Here is a 7,116-nt window from a genome sequence, read left to right on the forward strand (position 1 = left end):
CTCAGCAACAGCGAGGCGCTAAGCAACTCAGTGAGACCCTGCCTCTAAATAAAATACAAAATATGGCTCAGGATGTGGCTCAGTGGTCAAGTGCCCCCGAGTTCAATCGCCGGTACCCACCCCCCCACAAATATCACGGGGTGTGGTGGTACATGCCTATAATCCCAGTGGTTTAAGAGGCTGAGGCAGGAGGATCGCAAGTTCAAAATCTGTCTCAGTTGGCCATTTTCTGTCCTGAAAATGAGCCATGCCGAGTGTTCTACCCATTGACTCCGCTATTGTATACTGAATAAAGAAAAGTTAAACAAACAAACAAACAAAACCAGTCTCAGCAACTTATCAAGGCCCTAAGCAACCCAGCGAGACCCTGTCTCTATAATATAAAAAGGGGTGGGGATGTGCCTCAGTGGTTAAGCACCCCTGGTTCAATCCTGAGTACCCAAAACAAAACAAAAACAAAAACAAAACACTTCCTTATATTGAGCAACCATTTTTATCTTCTAGTGCTTCCATGGTCAGTATCTCTCCTCTACCCAGTAATCTGAGTTCTATACCTTGGAAGTAAACTAAATCAAATGGTTTTCCAAATAAAAATCCTTCTGCTGGGGACTGGGGATGTGGCTCAAGCGGTAGCGCACTCGCCTGGCATCGCCTGGCATGCGTGCGGCCCGGGTTCGATCCTCAGCACCACATGAAAACAAAGGTGTTGTGTCTGCCGAAAACTAAAAAAAAATAAATATTAAAAAATTTAAGAAAAAAGAATCCTTCTGCTGTTTGACCCTATTCCTGTGTATATTTTAATCAAGCTACAACTTACCTAATTGCTCAATTAAAATTATCCTGCCTCTATTTACCACAAAGATGTGTGGCCTCAGGATGCACCCTGTGATGCAATTCAGCCTCTTCAATGCTTTCCTTGTTTTGGCCACTCAACTCCTGAATTCCCTTTGCCTTTTTGGGAAATCTTCCATTTGAGCCCCTCCCTCCACCTCAGCCTCAGCCTCAGGCTCAGCAAGTGTCAGGTGTAGCCTGGAAGCCTTGGAACTAGGCAGAGCACCTGATCAGAGCTCCTCCAATCAGACACGTGGAAAGCAGGGAAAATGAAGAACTAAGGAAGGTGCATCGTCCATTCCTGTGAGAGGCAGCAGCTCCCCCTAATCTCCAGAGATGCCCACGGCAGCAGTGGTAAGAGTAGTCTCCAGCGCTCCACTTGACCATGGAAGAAGCAGCGTCTACACCCACAGTTTTCAGCCAGGGTTCCTTCACAAGGACTGTCCTGTAATCTGATTTGGTCTGTGTTCCTGACTGCACATCCTCTAAGCTGGCTCACTCATCCTCCCTATTATTTTATTATTTTGAAATATTAGGGTTTGAACCCAAGGGCACTTTACCATTGAGCTACATCCCCCAGCCCTTGTATGTTTATTTTTTCAAATTTTGAGACAGGGCCTCACTAGGTTGCCCAGGCTGGTCTTGAGCTTGCAATCCTCCTGCTTCAGCCTCCCATGTTGCTGGGATTACAAATGTATCCTCCTCTCTGTCATCTTCCCAATTATTTAAGGGGCTCCCCTATATTCTTCTAAGACATTCCTCTTCTGCTTCAATCAGTCCGTTTCTGTTACTTTTTCTTGGCAGGGATGGGGACTGATCTCAGCTCTCTGCACATGCTGGGTAACTAACTGCTCTACCGCTGAGCTACATTCCCAGCCCAGTTTCTACTACTTGAATCACAACCCCAGACTGAAACAGTTCCTCTGAATCATCATTTTTACTTGAATTGCTCTTAAGGACAACTAAGTGGGAAAGGCTGGTTCCTGCTAAGCCTCTACAATGCTTCCCAAACCTGCCCAAACCTGCTCTGCTGCCCAATTACTGTGTAACTGAGTAACCTGCAGCCTGGAGTGAGGAGGCTGGATCTGCCCTGAAGTGCGTGGCCATCTTCCCCACGGCCATGGCAGCTCTAGCCAGCAGGTGGCGCTTCCCTAGTCTCTGAACTCAGCCTGCGCTGCCTGGTGCCCTTCCTCCACCTCTCACTGCCCCAGAACCAGAGGCAACTTTCAGCAGCCACTTCCTGGGCCTAGGTAGATCCCTAGCTGCAATGTCTAAGATCCCTCTAGTGCTCTAGCCCCACCTCCCCACCCCTCCTTACATATGTCAGGTGGAACTTGACACAGGCAATGCCATCTTGAGACATATCCTTCATCTTAGACCAAGAGTCACCCCATGGTAACTGACTCGGCCTGACCTAAACCCCAGACAATGCTCCATCATTACACAAGAAGGAAATTGTTATCTGGGACTAAATCTTGAGAAATACCTTGTTCGACATGGAACAGTGACCACCACAATGAAGGTGACAATCACAAGGACCTTCCCATGACAACCCCCTAGCAACGGCCTAACCACAAAAATTCCCCCACTCTCTCACTCCCCTTTAACTTCCCTAGGTGTAAGCAGAAGAAGGTCTCGGTCTCCACTGGGCCCCCTCCCCTCCCCTCCCCTCCATTTCCTTCATTCCTTCCTTCCTTATACTTTGGTGTGGAAACCCTGACTGGTGTTGGAGGTTCTCACCATGGGCGGCCCCCTCCAGGCCTTCCCTTAACCCTGACCCTGTCTCTCTTTCTTTCTCTCTCTCATTCTCCCTCCTGTCCCTCCCGTGGCTCTGGTAAGAACCACTCATATTGCTGCACTTCTCCACCACTGGCTCTTGCCTATTGGGTGAGTGACCCCCTCCAGCTCCCCTGAGTTCCTGGAATCCCTGCCTCAGTTTCTCTCTCCTTGGATACTCTTCCTCTGACCAACCCAGCGTTGGGTGAGAGAAACTCCCACAGCCACTGGGACAACAACACCCATCCATCACCTGTCATTCCATCCCTGCATCCTGGAATGACCTTAGAGAAACCAAGTTCTTTGGGGGAAGCCCCTTGATTTTGGCTTTTCTCTCTGTCCTTAAGGGCCCTCCTCAATCCATTTTGTCCACTGTGGGCCACATCCCCTCAAAGCCCCCCCAAGGACGATTCCGTGGGGTTCCTTCCCAAACACATCCAGACCCTGGGGCTCCAAGACAGTCAAACCTGAAAGACTGGTACTCTTCTGTGATCCTGCCTGGCCTCCTACAAATGGACAAGGACAATTACTGGCTAGAAAAGAGCACATTTGACTTCCAAATTCTCCAGGACCTTGAAAATGTTCTCCACCACAATGGCAAATGGTCGGAGGTCCCCTATTTTTAGGCCTCTGGCTCCAGGCCTTCTCTCTGTCAGAACTGCTCAGCTTTTCACATTCTTCTCCCCAACCCCCCTCCCAGGTATTCCCAACCCCCTTTCTCTGCTCCCTCACCCTTTGATTTTGACCCCAAGATGAACCTCCTCCTTATGCCCATCCTCACCCACCTTAATCCGTCCCTCCCCACCCCACACTGGCTCCCACACCCTTCCTCCTCGGGAGCCCTCTGCTCCCTCCTAGGTCCTCCCCTCTGCAAGGTGGCAGGTGCTGAAGGCATTGTACCAATTCATGTCCAGCCTTCCCTAGGCGACCTCTCACAGTAGAAAACCCTTTAGGCTCTCTTGCCTCAGATGCCACCAACTTTTGGAAGGAATCACATCACACAGTCCTATGATGTCACTTGGTGTGACACTTATGTCATCTTTTCCTCCTAGCTAGGCCTCCTAATTACCTGCCTCCTGGCCAGAATGGAAAAGTCTGCCTTAACGGCCGTCAACTATGGAAAGATGAGAGAAATCACGTAAGGCGCTGGTGGAAACCCCGCCCCCTTCCTCTCCGGCCTCTCAGAGGCTGTGATTAAATACACCAACCACAACCCTGACTCAGAAGATGGCAGACTCTACCTTCATTGACATTTCACCTCCCAGTCTGCCCAATGTATCAGAGAAAAGCTCCAAACCTGGGGACGGACCAGACCCCTCAACATGAACTTGTAAGACCAGCCTTCAGGGTCCACAACAAGAGAGAGGAGGATCAAAAACCCAAAATCTTGCTGGGTGTGATGGTGCATGCCAGCAGCTCAGGAGGCTGAGGCAGGAGGATCACAACTTCAGAACCAGCCTCAGCAATAGCAAGGGGCTAAGCAACTCAGTGAGACCCTGTCTCTAAATAAAATACAAAATAGGGCTGGGGATGTGGCTCAGTGGTGCCCCTGAGTTCAGTCCTCGGTATTTCCCCCACAAACCCCCAAACTCAAAATGAGGTCAGACTGAATACCAAGTGTGGGCAGCTGCACTCAGACAAGGGCCCCACAGACCCCATAAACAGGTGTCCTCCATGTCATCCTCCACACCTCCAGGCACCTGCTTCACATGTGGCCAGCAGGGACACTGGGAAAACACAGGCCCCAACTCTAAACCTCCGCCAGGGCTCTACCCTGTCTGCCACGAAAGGGGACCCTGGAAATTGGAATGCGCTCAGCGAGACTCTCCTCCCGTTGGCTTCCAGTTCCCACAGTCCACGGATGCAAACCCAGGCTGGAAACCCCTCAGCCTGAGGACAATCAGCCGACCAACAGAAGACAGACAGCCCCTGGACTGTCACCCCCACCGCCATCACTCAGTCCAGCCCAGGGTGACGCCATCGGCACTGGTGAGCCTTGCTCTTTCTTACTGGACCGGGCAAGTCTTTCCTCACCTCCTCCAGAAGCTTCCTCACCTCTATTGTTGGCGTTGAGGGAAGTCCCTCTGCGCCTGCCCCTAAAGGAATGGGTCCTCTGCTCTGCAACTTCCCGACACTCTGTTCTCACACTCCTTCCTGGTCACACCCAATGCCAATGCCCATCCTCGCTGGGGACACTCTGACCAAAGCCAACGCCTCCACTCATTCAGCTCCCGCCACAGCTCCCCACACCCGCTGCCCCTTTATCCTCTTAGGCCTCCCCTGTCAGCTCCTCCTTGAGGTGTCAGCCTTGGCAGGGGACACCTCCAACCCACGCGGCCACCCTCCACACTCCTGTTAAGATCTCCCTGCAGACCCGCCTCCTCCTGCACAGGGCCACATCCCTCAGTCCCCAAGACCTCAGGGCCCCAAGCCCATTGTTTCCTGTCTTCTCGGGGCTAACACCCTCCGCCCGCCAACGCCCCACGGGACAGACCCCAGTCCTGGCTGGTGGAGAGCCTGAGGGTCCTGTCCCCCTAGTCCAGGACCTCCCCTCACTAACCAGCCGCTGTCCCAACGCATCCTCATCCCAGCCCTCACGCCTGCTCCTGTTCCCTCATCTGCCACCCAGTCCCAGTCCTCGGCCTCAGAGATGCCCCGTCACCAGTCACCATCCCATCAGACCCTCCTCTCAAGATCTATCTGCCTCCATGGGGACAGACCCCGACACCCGCCTCTCCACCCAACTGACCTGGACGGTCCTTCCTCGGGGCTTCAGGGACAGGCCCTGTGCTCAGCCAAGCCCTCTCTCACGACCTGGCTAATCCCAACCTCTCCCTGGTCCTCTGCCTCAGCACGTGGGTGACCTGCTCCTCTGCAGCCCCCCCACCCTGTGACCTCTCTGTCGGACACACCAACCTCCTCTTAATTTTCTAAATAAGTTAGGCTACTGCACCTCCCCCCAGCAGGCCCACGTGGCTCCAGCCCGACTGACCCACTAGGGACTCATGCTTGCTCCCCAGGTCCCAGCCACTCCCTCTGTCCCTAGACAGCTCCTTCAGGACCGCCAGTCCCCACTCAACGTGATCCTCTCTCCTTTCTGGGACTGGCAGTTATTTCCGCCTCTGGGTTCCTAACTTTGGCTTCCTTGCTAAGTCCCTCTGCTTCTCATGTGACCTCATGGTGAACCTCTCAACCCTTCTCTTACCAAAAGGAGTTGAAACAGGCCCCCCTCTTATAAGCCCCCATTTTGGGCTTCCAGACCCACAATGACCCTTTTTTTCTCCGTGTCCACACCACCCAGAAGGTAGCCCTGGGATTCCTGTGTCGGATCTTTGGATGTTCCCCCAGGATGGGACACACTAGTGCAGATGGCCCTCTTGTCTAGGGTGCTTGGAGCTGCGGCCCTTTTAGCCTCAGAGGCCCACAAATTTACTTCATGTCAACATATTACCATCTTCTCCTCCCACGACCTGAAGGAACCAGACAGCCCTGGCTCTGTCCCCTCCCTCCCCACCCAGACTCCAGCACACATGGCTCTCTGAAGATGATCCACTGATGTGCACGCCGCCAGCCCCGTGACCCAGCCGCCCTCCTCCTCAGACCCAGCTCAGACCCCTTTCCCTCTCACTCATGCCTCGACCTGTTAGATACCGTGTCCTCTCCCAGATCTTAGTCACTCCTTTACCCCGTGGCCCTTCACGGCTTATTGATGGGACCTCCTTCAAAATCCCTCACCCCAAGGCGGGGTATGCCGTGGTGTCCAGTGACCAGATTACACAACCAGAGGCCTCACCTCCCAGACCACCTCCGACAGGTAAGTTAACAGCCTTGACTGAGCCGCTCACTCGGGCTCCAGGACCAGAGTGATCCTCTACACCGAGTCCAGCCTGCCTTCCTCGTCCCCACTCCCCTGCCCTGATCTGGCAAGAACAGGGATTTTTAACCACCCGAGGGACACCTATCATCAACGGCCATCTATCCACAACCTACTTCAGATAGCAAAATCCCCCCTGGCTGTATCTGTCATCCACTGCAGGGGACACCAAGGATCAGCTGACCCCCACAGCCAAAGGCCACACAGTGGCAGACGTAGCAGCAAAGCAGCCTGCTGACCAGGCCCTTCCCCACTGGCCACCACTGTTTTTACACAAAACCTAGACAAGTCCCCACCACACCCCTCCACAACCCCCATTTACCCTTCCCTTACTCCATGTTATTCTGCCTCAGAAAATTAAAAAATAGTCTAACCTGGGACTCCCCTCAAAAAATGGTTGGATCACCAAAAACCATCATTCCCCTGTCCCAAGAAAGGTCTTTCCTTGGCTTCCCTTTCCTGTTTACAAGGGCACTGCCCCTTTCCACCTGCTCAGGCCTCACTCGCACTCCCCACTGATGGCCACACTCAGACAGATCACCCCCACGCCACAAACCCACCCAGCGTCCCCTCCAGGAGCTTAGGGCCCCTCCTTTTCCCTCCCACCAAGCTCGGGGACACGTCCCAGATCAGAA

The sequence above is a fragment of the Marmota monax genome, unplaced genomic scaffold (assembly GCF_021218885.2).
Source record: "Marmota monax isolate L192 unplaced genomic scaffold, Marmota_monax_Labrador192_F-V1.1 WCK01_AAM20220418_F8-fsc00211, whole genome shotgun sequence".
NCBI lineage: Eukaryota > Metazoa > Chordata > Mammalia > Rodentia > Sciuridae > Marmota > Marmota monax.